The 17,357-nt window shown below is 41.7% G+C and overlaps 1 protein-coding gene across 10 annotated transcripts in view; it reads right to left on the bottom strand.

The window, feature by feature from the left end:
• Positions 1 to 17,357, bottom strand: part of foxp1b (forkhead box P1b) — a 169,980-nt gene that overhangs the window by 136,824 nt on the left and 15,799 nt on the right. For 7 of the 10 annotated variants that reach the window (XM_079578555.1, XM_079578564.1, XM_079578562.1 and 4 more), the window contains exons 3-4: positions 15,317 to 15,400; positions 2,177 to 2,218 (exon numbers count right to left, since the gene is read on the bottom strand). The gene's annotated coding sequence lies outside the window, so the exon portion shown is untranslated. The remainder of the gene's footprint in view (positions 1 to 2,176; positions 2,219 to 15,316; positions 15,401 to 17,357) is intronic. The other 3 variants (XM_079578558.1, XM_079578559.1, XM_079578561.1) reach the window with 1 other exon arrangement.

Here is a 17,357-nt window from a genome sequence, read left to right as displayed (position 1 = left end):
AAATGCATAAATCTTGTGCGTTCAATAACATGCACTGTCCGGACTAACTAAACATCTAAAATAAAACTGTCATGAACTGCCTTGGATCTGCAGGTAATAAATAAGTGTTAAAATCTGTGTTTGTAATCAAAGCGATACAGGTGTGAACAGCAGACGTGGCATCACTTGTCAAACTAGGAGCCACGCACTGAAGCAGGCCTGGCAGGGAGGCACAGCACCACTGCACGACTAATGCATTCCAAAAGGGATCATTTACTTAAGGCTTGCATCCAACGATCAGTCTGGCCTTCATTAGCCCCAATCTGACACGGATGTGGACAACATGTTGGGTTGCCCCATGAACGCTGCCTCTCTTCCCTCTCTCTCCCTTCAAAGCCGCCTCTGAGACCTGCACACCAAACTCCACTGGAAATATCACAGGTTGTTAGCATTCCACAGAGAATTTTACATGGGTGTACACTCCAGCCTTAATTAGACACTATTTGATCATCCAGCAGCTGGGCTTTATTACATGCACCAGTGTGGAGCTGCCTACAGTCAGCCTCTCAGGGCCCGATCTGGTGTTTCTAAACGCAGACTATAGCGCCACATTTAGCGCATTTAAGTGGGAAGTACGTAGGGTGGAGAAAAACCCATGACCAGTGGTGATGTTTTGTACAACAGCCTTTTCCTCCAACCAGACGCCGCGGCCAGGAAGGGTCGAGGGTTTGTGGAGGTGAACATGTGCTTTTGTTTTGGTCACGTTAAGGCAATTACGGCCGAGCGAGTCCCGACCCGCACCACAGCGGGACCGGCTATAGGCGACATCTCTTTCTCTCGGGACACAAACATTGTTTAGCTCACGATGGGGTTAATAAAGTTTTTAGTATGACCTGCGAGAGTCTACAATGCTTAAGGAAGAACACAAGGCAGTGCGATATAAACGAGGAAATTAATGTAAGGCTGCCATCAAAGCACTACTCTCAGTGCTGCGTGTAATAAACCATGGACAGGGAATAGTATCTGCCATACTATTCCCTGTCCATTCCACGCAGGGAAGTTAGTCTGGTAATGGAGCAATTGGAGCAGTTTGAAGGGGCGGGCCTTGCGCTCACAGATTGTCAGTTAAGTAAACCAATCAGCAAAACGGACGTGACGACAGCTGTAGTCCAATTCAGAAATTTTCAAATGAGTATAAACTGACGAGAAGACGGAGGCAAAATCCTCTGCAACGGCCATAGCCGCCAATGAGTCAGTCTACTGTGTATGTCCAGACCCACCTTCTTTCCCGCAGAAAAGAGGTGGGTGTGGTTTACCAGACTACCTCAGTCCTCTCTCTTTTTAAAAGCGACACTCTCTCACAAGTGGCGCAAGCCCATAGCGCAACAGCTGCATCACATGGAAGATAACCATAGCGCGCGAGGCTTTCGCTGTCCTTAAGCCAGGCACAAGATCTGGCCCTCAGTGTGAAGGAGCTCACAGAGTCAAACGCGAGAGTATAAGAGCCTAAAAGTAGCGTTGTACTTTGCTTGTGTTAGATAAAGGGCCTCCATGGCAAACAATCCACATTGATTGATTGATTGGATACTAACTAATAACAAAATAACAGAAATACCTTTACCATTGCATAATAAGAAACTCTCAACCAGAAGAAAACCAAGTAGATAAAGTATACATCAGGGCAAGGTCAAGGGCTGTGAAATGAACAGTGGTTAAAAGCTAGGACTTGGCTGCATGAAGGTGAACCATGTTATATTTACACCACATAACACTCTTTGAAATTGTTTTGTAGAGTAAATTTACTGTCAGTCTGGGCCATTGTTTGTTTTTGACATGTTTATACAACACACACGGAGTAATGACTTTGAAGAAAGTCAGCGGAGTCGCACAAACTATCTGCAATTTTCTTGACTCTCCAGCACAGTTTGTTTGGATCAACATCAAGAAGGACTTAAGCAAACTGAAAAAACTGTGTCAGCAATAGAGATATTTCAATGTGAAAACCATTCAATATTTTGTGTAAAATGACAATGACTGGAAAATGATTTGCCATGTTAAATCAGATAAACACAGTAGTTTCTGTGGTACAAAGTGAAACAAACATCTATATCATGGTCCAAACCTCAACAAAGCATTTTGACGACACTGATGATTATCTAAGGGTCTGTTCCATGTGGAGTGACACGTGCGTACTCACAGTGATGTGTGTGGATCCTCAGGATGTCACCGATGCCGTCTCCTGATGGACAAAGCACAGACAAAGAAGAGTCAAACCATTTGTGTTCATGTACACACGTTCTTAAACTCTACTGTGATTAACTCTATTCGTAATTCACAAAGTGTTATAAATTACTGCAACAACACAGAATAGAAAGAAACTATAAAAAACAATACTATTCAATTTACATAATTGGTTAAAAAATAAGCTCAGAACAGCCTTGTTTGTGTCATTTCTCAAATCAACAGTGAAACTGTTCCCAGACACAGTCTGTCATTCAGTTATTGCCCTATAGCCCTTCGCCTTAACGTCTTCCCTCCGTTTGCAAACAGAGAGGAAAGAGACAGCAAAATGTGTTTCCTGAACGGGGTGAGAGGTGGAAAAAGCTCATCCTGCTATGGACTTATGAGTCGCCCCATCAGAGCCGTGGCCACTGGCCTTTTTGCAGAGGCAGCAAAAGTTCCCCCAGTGGGAAACAAGTGCCAACTCAAACATGGCAGGCTCTGCTCTCTCATGTGAGCCTGCGCTGGGTTTCCGGAGGGCTCACTGCAGCTGGAGAACTTTGAATAAAGGTAACAGCAATGTCACAGCTACTGTAAACTTCGGGCACCACTCCTGTCAGCAGGACGTTCCCAATCAAAGCAGAAACAACCCCACCTAAAATACAACACATTGTTTTTTTTCCCCCATCGGCCAAGTTCAAACTTCCCACAAAGCACAAAGAGAGGGCAGCCCCTGTTCCCTCAGCCTGCCAAACAAAATGCCAAGAGGGCGACTGACATTCAGGCGCACTATAAAAATGTGAGCAATTGGAAATGATTAGAGCCTTATTTTATTGTTGCCTGACACGACAGAGGAAACCAGAACAATCAAGCCAACTGTCTTTTTCTGCTGAATTTAGAAACACTAATTAGTTTGCTCTCATAAAGCCAACCTGAAAACGACCAATTAGAAAGTGAAAATGAGATGTGCTGAGGAAACAAGAGCATGTCATTTCCACTGTTTAAGTCCCATATGGACCACTTTACAGCAGTGACTTTCACACATACTCAGTGATTGGCAGTGCGCCTACTGAACTCTGTGCCATAGTAAAACGTCTGACCAGTTAACAGCATTTTACATCAAATATGTTTCAGACGAAGGAAACTTTTAGAGATCAGAATTGCCTCATCGAAACTGGTTGAGCGGACTGACTGTGCAGATGTCTGAGGAGGCTGTAGCAGCTCCACACCAACAGACCGCACTGTGGGCCACAGTGGACCACAGAGGCCTTCTCCTTTTCCTGTCACTTATTACGGACCTTATGATATCAGTCCTTCTGTCTGATATCATAATCACTTCCCCATTCACTTGAAAAACAAAACTATACCTTTGCAACTTTTGTTTTTTATCAAAGATATTGTGAGCACTCAAAAGGAGTGGCCATATCACAAATTCAACAATACACAACAACATTGAGCGAGTGGGTTTCAGCATGCAAATAACTGCCCAGTGTTGAATGGAGTCTCGTATGGTCAGTCATATCAAACTGTTTGTAAAAGTAGTAGCAAATCGGTCACTAATCCCAGCACAAACAGTGGCCATATTCATCACTGTCAGCATTAAGACGGATGGGCTGTCAGTGCCTTCCCCTGTTCGGGATCCAGCTCCTGGGCTGAGGAGAGGCTCAGAAAGGCCTGCTCCTTTTGCTGGTAGGAAGTCTCCGATGCCAGGCTGCTGCCAACGTCCTTGCAGCCAATGGCAGAGAGGCCAGTAAGTTCACATTAACTGCAGAGTGTAAGTGCGCTGAACATCTGCTCATGAATGAGAGCACTGCCCACTAACTCAGCGAGCTGAGGCCCACTGATGAAAAATTCAACCTTCTCCTCGCTGGCACGCTTGTTTTGCACTATTCTCCTGAGCCCCCAGAATTATATTAAGAGAATTTCAGCACGGCCTGGTATATCTGAGCGAACAGCTGGCGTTGAACAGGGATCTGCCACTTGGTGAGAGCTCTGGGACTTCGCATGGGATCTGCCTTTACTGCACCGTTTGTCCTTGAAGGAAAAAAATACCAACATTAAACAGCAGGTAATAAGAACAACGCAGGGGCAGCATGTGTTCCAAAGTGGACAGAGTATAACTGATCGATATGAGGGGGGGGTCACAATAAGTTGCCGTCTCTGGACACTCATTCACAAAAGCTGTCCTTTGTTTGGCACATTTGGCACATTATACGATTACAGAGAAGGGGCTGCCCCAGACCCACAATATGGAATCAAACAAATCAAGAACAGGCGATATGGCCTAATGTTACAATAACAGAAGTTGAGGATTCTCAATTTGAAAACAATGTACAGTTGAGACTAAAAAATGTGTTTATTTATTTAACAGTTACTTCTAAAAATTCAGAAATACTCTCCCCATTTAAAATTTTAGCTTTTAGGGAAGTGATGACTCCTCGCCAAGCCTAAGAATAACAGATTACCAAACCCTAATTTCACTTCTGCCTTTTGTGAAATACAGTTAACACATTTCTTGTTGTCACTTTGTCAGCAAACAACAAACACAACAACCAAGCTTGTTCAAAATCCCTGTAAGCTTTATCACTCATAATTCATTCTTTTTCTTTTTTTTTTCTTCTTCCGAGTACAAAGGCGGTACAGCTGCCAAGCAGAGCACCGTCTAAATCAGACAAGTGGATGTTATATCTCGGCTCAAACCCAACGGGAATGTGGAGAGGAGCTTGTTTAGTCGGTGACAAATGACAGCACTTTGTCTACCTGATGAGACTCCTCCTTCATCTAATATCTAACTTCACATGGAAATAGGAAATCGCACATTAACGCCCTGACAAACAATTACAAGCTTGTCATTAACAGAAACCCTGGGCCCTGAAACCATTAACAAAACACAATGCGGCGCAGTGTGGTGACAATCAGGAGATCAACAGACAGCGATGAAAGATACTCGCCCAAATCTAACGATCCTGGAATATTTAAATGTTGGATCAAATGCCATATCGTGTGTAGAAAATGTTTATAAGTTTAGACAGACATTACTGATAAGCTCACACACCAATCACTGTACAGTTACAAAACAATTTACATCAAAACCGTCTTTATTCAGCTAAATACAGTAAAACAAATAAATAAATCTGCCACAGAGAACTACAGCATTGGTGTATTGTATTATTGAAAGTCAACACTCTTAAAAGGGCGCGTGTGCAAGCGATTAAATCAAAGCATTAGTATCTTTTTAATACATCTCCCGGGTGTCAGGCTGCAAATGAAAAAGCTGGCCCCAGTAAATATGACTGCTTACTTTTAACGCAAACATTGTTGACACCTAATGTGATTTTAGCGGGACACCAACGTGAAGGCACACCGGGCTAATATAATGCTCTTAATGAGAATTCCTTGCAGCTCGAGACCTTGGCGAGATAGCCATAATGCATGGCTTCTCTTTTTCATAAAATAATTGTTACAGTTATTAAAGATGAATCTCATCACAGAGGAGATGACAAAATAATTCATTACCAAAAGTGTGGCTTTAAATAGCTGCAAATGATGAATCCCTACCCCCCGCGTAGAGGAAATACGTGCAGATTAGGGGCTAGGTGACTTTAAACTGTTTTGTATAAATCCATGATAGGTAGGTAACAGTAGTAACAGTAGTAAGAAATACTACTACTAAAAACAATTGGAATTTATTTGAAGCAAATGAAAAATAGGGCACATGACCGTAATCATGTGACATTCCAAATGACTAGAGGTTGACCGATATGGGTTTGTCTAAAGCCGATACCGATTTTTCTTTGCCGATTTTTTTAAATAATCCTGTAAAAACATGAATACTTGGCCACTCCCACAGGCTGATATATATCTTATAGAGTTCAGGACTGTGATGTCATATCGCTAAGAATCATGGGATTAGCAGAAAGATATACAAATGGAGATTTCAGAAGGTAAAATACTGGGGTTCACATCAAATCACTTGGACACTACAAACATGGCAGATGTTCATAGCTACGGTGGATTATCCCGAACTCTATTTACCTTATTCCGGAAGTTCACATGGGCGCTGCCATCTATTGAGCCCGACCCTTCACTTGTAGTCGTTTACATGGGACTGGAGAAGTCAAGACAAAATCAGTTCTACACGGACACAAAGCCATTTTTAGGCCGGGCAGGGAAAAAGTGCAGTGTTGACTTGGTGCAAAAGAACACTGGACATTTTACACAAATCAGTCTACTAAGCAACAGATTTAAGCACCGAACATTTTCCGCTTAATGAACGGACTTCGCACTCTACCGGAAATGTCAATACAATGGAAGTGCCAATCCGTGGCAGAAAGAAGCAAAAGTGGGCAGAATAAGGCGAATACTTCCGGGTCCACCTGAACTTTATGCTGCGTTCATGTGGACTGGAGATGTGACATCATTGATATTGTAAAATCCCCAAATATCGGCCCAATATATTGGCCGGCCCATATATACCTCTACAAATAACCATAATAAACATTTTCAAAACATCAAAATGTCGCAGTCATTTTGATGTTGACAGCAGCACCGCAGCAGCATGTTCCTGCTTCAACCAATCATTGCCCGAGATTCCCCTCTTAAGCCCCCTCCTTAACTGCCTCGCCCTTTTCACAGTGTGCTGAGACCCTCCTCCGCCCCTCCTCCACCTGGTCTCATCTCTACTTGTCGAGGCTCGTCGTCCACTGGCCGCCTCAGACCTCATCCTCTCCCACCACCAGGGGGGAAGACTCTCCTACACATAATCATGATTCACGTCCGATAAAACTCTTCTAATGCCGCTTTGCTTGAGTCTCTTAATGATGAAATATGGCTTAAGAAGACTGAAATGACAACACCAATCATGTTCTAAATGAATTACTATTTGGGACTTTTTTTTTATCAACAAGCTGAGCATGTGTGAGAAAAAGAGCGGGCTGGGCCACAAGTGTACATCCCCCCAAACCAACACACCCACCCACACCCTTCCCCTCTTGTCTGACTTTATTTATGTATTCAACAGAGATCATTTTCAGTGATGGCATGGAAACTTCCCAGCATGCCTTTTAACCTGTCGTTTTTCACTCTCTCCGCAGCAGGATGTCCAGAGGAAATGCTTTATTAAGATCCTGCCGACATGAAGAGCCGCTGTGACTTACTAGTGCATTACTGTCTAAAAGCCAAAGTTATTTAGACCAATAAAAGGCTAATATATTGTTGGAGTGGAATTACACAGAAGTTATCTCTGCCTTAATAACATCACCGCAACCCCTGATGTTGTTTAGATCAATAAAGCCCATTAAAGTACAGACCTCAAGCTCAGATAAGGCAGCACAGCCACAGCAAAATACTGCATGCTGGCTTCAGAGAGGTCTTTCTCCGGCAAGAAAAAGGGCTCAAAGCAAGACCGACACTTTATACTCCTCTACTTTAAATCTGGTCAAGTCTATAACGTGCATCTCAGGGTCTCCTCAGGGCACATAAACAAGTGGAAAGATGCTAATGGCTTTTAGATACAAGACCAGTAGTGTAAAAGCGTAGAAGTGAAGCTGATGTCATGGCAAATGTGATTCTTTTCATTTATAATACACAAAAGCAACATTATTTTGATTGAAGTTATTGAAATTTTGGGTGTGGATGCGCTGTGTATGAAATGAGGTGAAATATTTGATTTTATTTGATTGATATTTTACAGTAGAGACATGGGGCTGGTGGGTTATGGACATGTTTAAAATATGCACTTTTTGAGTTGAATCTCAATTTTAGAAAATATAAATCTACTTGCAATACTCAAAAATCAAAAATAGTGCATAAGTTCATAATTTGGGTAAAATAGCACCACCTTTAAACTTGAGCTACTAGCAACACCATATTTCCAGTGCTATCTGCCTTCCATGGTGTCCCCATTCTGACTTGTGTCCACAAGGTGTTGCACTAAATCATCCCTGCCCCGACTGTTGGAACGGGCCCACCTCAGATGTGATGACAATTGTGGGCGTTCATACCTCACAATGAAGGGACACCATGTGCACATGCATCTGTAAATTGCAACACAAAGAAACATCACAGTTCTCCACAGGAAACCACAGAGTTCTGACGCTATCAATATAAACATGTGAAAGGCAAACAAGCTGTTTTCTTCAGTACACGTGCACAACATCTCAGAAACTGTCAATAGGAAGTTTATACATATAACTGTGAGGCAAAAGACCATCCAAAATGTTTGTTTACAGTTTTTTTTTCTTATGTCTACAAAAAACAGCAATTGAAATTACGCATAATTAACTTTTTAGATTATTTTTCAAACTTCAGAAGAAACCCGGTGGCTTGGGCATCTGTTTCAGATGCCTCCTGGTCGCCTCCCTGAGGAGGTGTTCCAGGCATTGGGAGGAGGCCCTCGGGAAGACCCAGGACATGCTGGAGGGACTATGTCTCGGAGCTGGCCTGGAAACGCCTCGGGATCCCCCAGAAGTGCGGGAGGAAGTGTGCGACTGTGCGTGGATAGGAAAGTCTGGGCATCTCTGCTCAGACTGCTGCCTCTGTGACCTGGCCCCGGATAAAGTGGAAGAAAATGAATGGATGGTTTGCAAAAAACATGCAGTAGCAATTTACCTCTCATGGGTTTGAGTAATCCCAGTGTTGTCGCTTGCTATATGCTCCTAATGTGCTGTGCGTCGGGCGTCAGTGCCCACCACATTGAGGCCATTGTGACAGAATTACATTGTACAGTATTTGTGCCTCTGTTTTATTAATGCAGTTGGCCAATAACGGCCTCGCATTCAATGAGAACAATGAGAAAGATTAGTCAAAGAAATGTGTGCAGTAGTGGCCAGCATTGAGGTGACTTCACTCACAGGCCTCGCTCTTTGTGAGAAGACTCCCTATTCATTCAACAGACAAAACGTAATATATTTATCAGCAAACATAAATTCAGATTTCCCGTGAGAAAGTTCACAGCCTGTGGTGTCTTCAGGAGCTTGCGCTCACAGCAGCAAATTAACAAATTACAAGATATGAAACCATTTAATCCATTTCTACAATTATTTTTTGTGTAGTTTCGAGAGTGTGTTTAATATTCACCCTCATCTCTCTTTATCAATTTTTTTGGTAGTGGGAGCACCACAAAACATTTCTGTATAGGGCACCAAAGTCGCAAGTGGCGGCAATGACTAATGTTAACTTTGGTTGATTCTTCTACCACAGAAAGCACTTTGATTTGGATTTCCTGGATTTTGCTGCGTAATACATAAAGGCATTTTCAAAGATCATAAACCATCGCTGGATCAAATTTGAGTCGTTCTGCACTCAAACTGTAAAACTTATTTGTTGGCATGCTGTTGGCTGAAATTGGTGGCTTGTATTATGCTTTCTATGGTTAAGTTTTTTCTGCAGCCAGCGGAGGACGCTCCAAGCTATAAACAAGATACTTCAAACAGCAGTTCTTACTCATCTAGGGTCTTTTCCATGCACACATTCATTTCAATTATAAAACACAAAATAACAGAACTGAAGTACCCAACACCAGATTTATGAGCCAAAATCATGCACAATATGTCCACTTCAAACGTTTTTTCATTCAAATACAACATGATGATCGCTGACCGTGTAATATTAACAATAAATGTATCATGGGATATTGCACTAAAATGGTAAAAAGCGGACAAAAGTACACTCCAAGTGAAAGCATAAATAAAACGTGGCACATCTTTTACCTTCTTCAATTATGTGCCTTTTGACATGCACGCTGAGCACAGTGTAATTAACATCTCTGGAGATAATGGGGTCGCTACTCACTGATCAATCTCACACATATATTATCTGCGTTTTCACCATCCTGTTTTTCCACTCGGAATGTAGCCGACAACACACTTTTTCATCAATTTGGGTGGGGGGCATTTAATAAAAGTCTGTTAATAAGCCTAATGACTCATCCAATTGAGCTCATCTTCCAAAACATCAATTAGGCTACGGCGCATCATGCAGCCTTAGCACACTCCATGCTGGGCAGAGCAGTAATGTGAAATGCAGGTTTCATTAAGCTGGTGGAGCTGATATAATCTACGTCATATTTCAGAGGAAAAACAACACCAAGTTTAAGGAGCCTTTGCGAATGATCAAAGTAGTCATGATGTGAAATGGGACTTTGACGTGATGAAATAAACAAATTCAAAAATATGCTAATAACACTACGCTAGAAATACTAGCAATAAATGGGAATATAACATTATTAGTCAGTCAATCAACAAGTTTAAATGCAAGAGCCTAATGGGGGTCATTTAAATGTACATCTGCAAATGAATATGGTAATAAATATGATATAAAGAGAATTACCAGAGGACTTAGAAGCAGTATTTGCCAATTTGACAGACGGGGAACTAAAAAATGTTGTTAATTGAGGAAATTCTATATTTGAGATGCACAAGTACAAATAAACAATTGTTGGATCGCTCGAAAATTGGTCCGTGGAAACGCTCTGCTATGAGCGGAGACACAGACACTCCAGAAAGTGGCTGGCTAGCCAGGCTAAACGCGAACAAGGGTCTTCAATTGAAGTTGCAGTATTTCAGCTCACCTATTACCATTTTCAAGTTTTGAGGGTTCTGATGTCTGACTTTATGGCAAATGATAAATTGTGTTATATTATACTATCCCGCCACAGTAATGTAGCATTTACAGGAAAGCAGGAAGTACTTTATCTATTTGCGCTTGGGTGGTATATCATCTCACAAAATGGCACCTGTAAATGAGCAGCTTTTCTAAATCATAGACTGTGTATGGTGGGGTGTCGACTGTTCTGCAGCCAAAGAAAGTACGATGTAATTACAATGATTTACACACCTTGACACAACTATTGCTTTACAAGACGGATTCCGGGTAAGAAAGATACAAGGCCTGGTTCCACAGACGGTACAGTTTCTGTCTGTCACATTTCAAAACACGTTTACCTTGGTTTAGGGACTTGATATTATGAGAATGAGGTAAAGTTCCACTAAAGTATTTGTATTTTATTTCATGAAATAACTGATCTAACACAATATGATCAAATCACATTATGTGAGTTGTTTATATTAATGCAACCTAAAAGCCTGTCATTTACCCAAAGAAATTTAGTGTAGGAGGGTCAATTGATCCTTGTTTATGTTTTTACATTATTTTATTCATTTATTAATATAATTGATAAATGGTAACAAAGACTTTATTGATCTGGCACTGGAGAAAAGAGGACCATTCATTTTTTCACTTAAACCCCCATTATTGGTATCGATATCTATAGTAGGCCTACCTACTAAACAGGAATGTTTTAAATAAATCAGCAACTTGCCCCTAACACAGCACCCCTGCTGTCGCAGTTCAACACTGACACAGTTTACAGTTTGGAAGGTTCATATTTGGAAAAAAAATGCCAAAAATATCGGTCAAAAATATATCGGTATCAACAAATAAAATCCCCAAAAATCAGCCTTAGAAAAAACAATATCGCTCAACCTCTAATCTCATGACCATCTACAAAACGATTTTGTTCGCACCCCAATTGTATTTATTGTTTTCCTTTATTGTGCTTGCATCTATGGATTACATCGCCTATACAGACCTTTTTTAATGCACTCCGCAGACCCACAGCTTTCCTTGTCAGTGACCTGTGATGACTTGGGTCCACCCCCTGGGCCCGGCAGGAAGGCATGCTGAGTGAGCTCTCTGCTGGCTGCCTCCAGACCCAACCTCTCACACAATGCAGGAGACAGCCCCTCCCTGTGGGTCCACTTCCCATTCCTGATCAAACCTGGGGAATGGAGTGCGAGGGTGGAGATGAGAAAGATGGCAGGAGGTGTGTTGAGGAGGAAGAGGAGGGAACAGCACATCCTGCGTGAAACCGCATCCTGAACAAGCATCTCTGCATCTGACTGTAAATAAATACTCTCTCCTGTACACCGTTTCCGTCAACTGTCACCGCCTTGGCTCCAATCACCTTCAAGTCCAAACAGGAAAGTGCACAGAGGCCGGGGAGATGGCAGATATGAGCTTTCATTTGCTTCTTACTGCACTTTAGCCCAGGCACACATTGCTTCCTATTCTTTTCTCCGACCAGTGGCCCGGCCCGCTCCAGAGTCCTTCCTGTCACCTTTCATTAGCACATTATCCGGGAGGAGGTTCCCTTACTCCCAGTTTATGGACTATTGTGTCAGACACTTACAGGCACGAGTCTTATCCTCAGAGGAGCGGGGCTGCCAAGTTACCTGTAAATCCCCCGTGCATTATCACAGAGATGCAGCAGGGCGACAGAACATGACATAAGGCTACAGCAGACACACAACTAAAGCTTATACTCCGTGAGCTACATAGTTCATCCGGAGCTACAACCAAAATATCTGATTCGGGGTCAAAGCGAGCAAGTTTTTTCAAACAAGCAGAGCATTATTTTGAACATTTGAATGAAGAAAATAAGCCTCAGTCTTGAGATATTTTGACAGGTTCTTCTTGATTATACTTTGCATTAGTTTTAATCAAACTTTGAAAATACAATTTGTATACCTCTTAAACTTCTTTTAAACTGTAAATTCAAGGTGGATTTGTTGCATAGTGTTAATGTTGCTATTCAGAGTAAAAACAAGCATAATTTACCCAAATTTCACCAAACACCCACAGAAGCAACATTCTCATTCCCAGAGCACCAGAATCGACGTGTCAACTACACACAGCCACAGCAAGGCAAAGATTTTCACATACACTTCAAAGGCACAATAATATCAGAGAATAAACTAGTTGTTTATGCATTGCTACAGCCTGTGTTAAAAACAACAGTGCTGTACACTGGCATCCAGGCGTAAACCACAAAGTAAACATAAGAAATGTCTGCATTTACCGGTCCCAAGTAAAGTCTGATGTCCTTTAAAAGCTCTTTTTTCATGTGTTTCCAGCTTAAATACAATTGCAACAAGTCATCAACTATTGAAGAATATCCGTATGATATCCTTATAATCCAGTTTTCTCTGTGTTTTTGAAAAACCACGTGTTTAGCTCACGTAGCCCATTGATATCAGATAAATTCTAAAGTGACTGCTCTGTTACAAGGTAGTATACAGAGTTTTAGATAGAATAATCGTTTAGTAATAAGAATTTAGCACCTAATAGTAGACATCAAGAAAATGTCTGCCCAGGAGCAACCAGTGCTTACTCATTATGACCCCCGCCGAGAAATACTGTGCACAGTTTGAATGAGCACACTCACTGGCTGAACACATCCCTCCACAGCTCACACGCCTCAACCTGCCCGCGGCTCTGTGATGTGTTTATGCTTTATCGTCCGGACCCCCGATTGTTGTTCATTTCCTGAGTCAAGACAAAATAAGCACATAAAGGCCAAAATGTGCTCCCTGGCCTTCAACCACATCACTGCACTTTTCCGCACAAGTGGCTAACCACAGATAATTATACAATTAAAACAATTTTCCGCATCTATCTGTCAGACTGATCTCATTCACCATTTGAATGACGCTAATGGAGCAGGCTCTTTCTCCTTCCTCCCAGTGGTTCAGAATCGCACTGTGGTGCAAAAAGGTGAACTGCAGGGAGGAACGCAGCGCAATGGTGTTGCTGCTTTTGATGTGCACATTTTAGTGACTGCTTCAAATTGCTTTCTATCTATATATCTTAAACTCAAAAATACACAACATAAATTGCATTATGTCTGAGAAAGCTTGTGTCACCAGCAAATCATTGTTTTGAGTCCAGGGTTTGATGGAGGCAGATGATTTGCTGGTTAGAGACAAAAAATAATGTTTACAAAATTACAAATACTGGGCACCAGTCAAGATTTTGCCAAGTCACTCTGTCAGGACGGACGTTTACAAAACCAATTTCATATTACAGGAGGAACAGACCCGCACAGGCCGTCTTTCTCTGTCCACCCATAGAGCACAAGAAGAGCTCAAGAAAGCATCTGAATGCAGTGGCTCCAGTTAATGTTTATCAGCCGTGTCCATTAGAAACATACAGTCCCTATGGCTGTGGTTTAAGGCCAGAGCCCTAAGAGGAAGAGGAAACACTCTCTTTTATGGCTGGTACAACAACTCAAACCAGTGGCCACAAATCAGGCATTGAGTATTGAACAGACAGCAATGCAGAAATGATCCTCTACATCAGTTGTTCTCAACCTGGTTCTCTCTCATGAGGGATAAAATAATCATTTCAGGGGAAGGTGAAATCCTATTGGAGGTATATTTTCATTGTAGTTTGAACAGAAACATGCCCTGTGACCAGCGGTTGACAATGACAGTACAAAATGACTATTCACAAAATGTATACAAAAATCCACCTCTAACCACCAAAATTAACATTATTGTTGTGCACAATCTGGGGGATTCCTCATGACATGTTGTGTAATGAATTGCCACAGGTATTGCTGTGAAGTCAAAAACACAACCCGACACTGGAGATTGTAGTCAGACAGCAGAGGCAGGAGCCTGCTGGGACACTTCATCACCATACATGCCCCCCTCACTGCTGGGGATGGCAGGCAGGAGAAAGACTCCTCTTCGCAGAAACAGATTTAATTGCACGCAGATTCCATTACCTCTGCACAAATGTCACATTCTCTTCTGATCAGGGGGCACGGCTGGCACACAGCCAGAAAACAGCGCACACGGGACTGAGCCAATCAGGGCTGAGAGGGCAGGCAGAGGTGAACACAGGGACCGGGCAAGCACACAGAAGATATTTAAACCCTACTGGTTATGAGAGCCAGTCGCTGGCATTGAGCTTTCAGTTTAGGATTTATAATGTAACTATCATTTCTGAAATAAAAGAAAATACATCACACAGTAATCTAAGTTCACCTAAATGTTCACCTAAATATCAAACTACAAACTTGATTGAAACAAACAGTCTCAAACCTGATGTGATTTCAAAAAACTTTTCACAAATCCACTTCAGAGAATGATACACATTAGGTTAATGCAACTGCAGTTGGTAAGATTTAGATCACACTGATAACACTATTGCTTTAGGATTGGAAAATGAGGTGTTTATGAAAAAAAAATCCTCAACAATTCTGATCTGATTCATTCAAGTACTAGTCTAGGCCAGGAACAGACAATGAGAGTGTGAAAGGAGAGCCACATACCCTGATCACTGGTGCAGGACGGGCCTCTGCTCCATCCCTCCAATCAGAATTCAGCTTGTACTCTTGTGGGCGGGACCAGGAGAGCTTCAGAAAAGCCACAGAAGAGACGGAAGGATGGGGAAAGATGTGATTACAAACAGGAAGGTAAAGGCGGGGAAAGCACCTGATCTGCACCCCTGAGCCCACAAGTTTAAAAATGACATCAGAAAACGTGAAAATGTTTGAAAACGTGAGCAGACAAACTCATTACTTGAGTTTTGCCGCCAGTGCAATTCATTTTACTCTTTGATTTCATTCATGCAAGCAAGCCATTGTGACACAAGTATTTCAATTCAGAAAAGGGTTCCCACTCATTTCTCACTAATATTTTACCAAGTAAGATGTTGAGTATCAAAGTAAAATTATACTCACAAAACAAACAAATCTGAAGACAATAAAAAAAAGTAAAAAAAAAAAGAAAAATTAATCACTGAAAAACAAATTACAAATTTGAAATTAGAGTTTGTTCATTCTAATTCTAAACCACAGAATTAATTTCTCCTTTTGCACGATAATGAAAGGCACTAGTTGCTTGTAATATTGTAATAGTCTTGAGTTTACGTTTGCTCATAACACCAATTCTTAACCAGTCTGATGTAAATGAAATCTGTTTCCAATTTGAAAGTAGAAAACCTCTGAATCGTAGTTTGTTTATTCAAATACATAGAGATTAGGGGCGTTCATCTGTATCAAAATAAACAAGTGGAAAGATGCTAATGACTTGCAGACACAGTTGAGATGACTGATCATGTAAATGAGAAGACGACTCTGGTTTTGGTCCCATGTGTTGCGTCTCAGACCGCAGCAAACACTGGGCTCCCACTTAATTGGTGCTTCTGTGGGAACTTGTGTCAGGCAAAGCATCTGTGGTCACTGGCCCTCAAACTGTCAACCACCACATTTGATTGAAATCAAGTCACATCAAGCAAAAGCGTGTGTTAATGTACTTGTTTTTATAGCTTTTTTAGTGTAGTTCTGGGGTACTATTCTTTTCACAGAACTAATTTCACTTGGTATTAATCTTCTTCCTTCCTTCCTTCCTTCCTTCAAACACATCTTGATCACATCTTACATTTTGTTTGTCAGAAAATGCCGTGCTGATCTATTCAAAGATTCCCCGTTGCCTGGATTCCACATTAACAGGCGCTTTCCTCACTTTGCTGCCTCGGTCAAGTATCACATGGTACTGCAGCGTTGTAAATGTGGGAACACCATTGCAAAATGGTAAAAACGTAAAAAAAAAATATATATATATATTATTATTATTATCATTAATATTATATGACATTGCATTTCAGTATTGCAATAAGAAGAGTTTACAGTGTACAACTCTGCCACATCATCTTCTTTTTATCCCTCTGGTTGCCATGGGAATAAGCCAAAACCTTTTTGACTAAACTGATATAAATTAATGATAAATACTAAGTTCAAAAATCCCAAAGCATCTGTCCCACTTCTACTGTATCTATAGCTCCCCACGCAGACACAACAAACCTCTAAGCCGCCATCAGAGCCCCTAATAACTCAGCGGAGTGGAATCTAGCTAACCCCACCAGCCGCTGTTTCTACAACCTGTCCACATTCCTGTTCCGACCACTGAACCCAGATAAGACCCTTCTGATGACGCGCTTGCATGCTTGTTGTTGCTCCTAAAATATGTTGTGGAAAATACATCATTTTAACATTTTTAAATTCCGTCTAGGCCCTTTGAAGCAGAATAAAGTAACTCATGCCCCTAGAGGCCATAAGCGTCACCCAGGTGATGTAGCATGCAGCATTTTTACTTCTTATTTGTTTGTGAGAGTAAATACTACGCTGACAGAAAAGACAAAGGGAGAGAGGGATATTGTACATCCAATTACACAATGGAGATACTTTTTTTTAACTCAAACTTGGCTGTAAATACTGTTTGAGTGGCGCTAGCCCGCAGTTAGCTTTGCCCGTTAGCCTGTTAGCCTCTTCTTCATGATTATCTTAGTGTGTATTGGTGGCTCCGACCCGT

Source organism: Gobius niger (genome assembly GCF_951799975.1).
Source record: "Gobius niger genome assembly, chromosome: 20".
Taxonomy (NCBI): Eukaryota; Metazoa; Chordata; class Actinopteri; order Gobiiformes; family Gobiidae; genus Gobius; species Gobius niger.
This window is presented reverse-complemented; position numbering and strand designations above follow the sequence as displayed.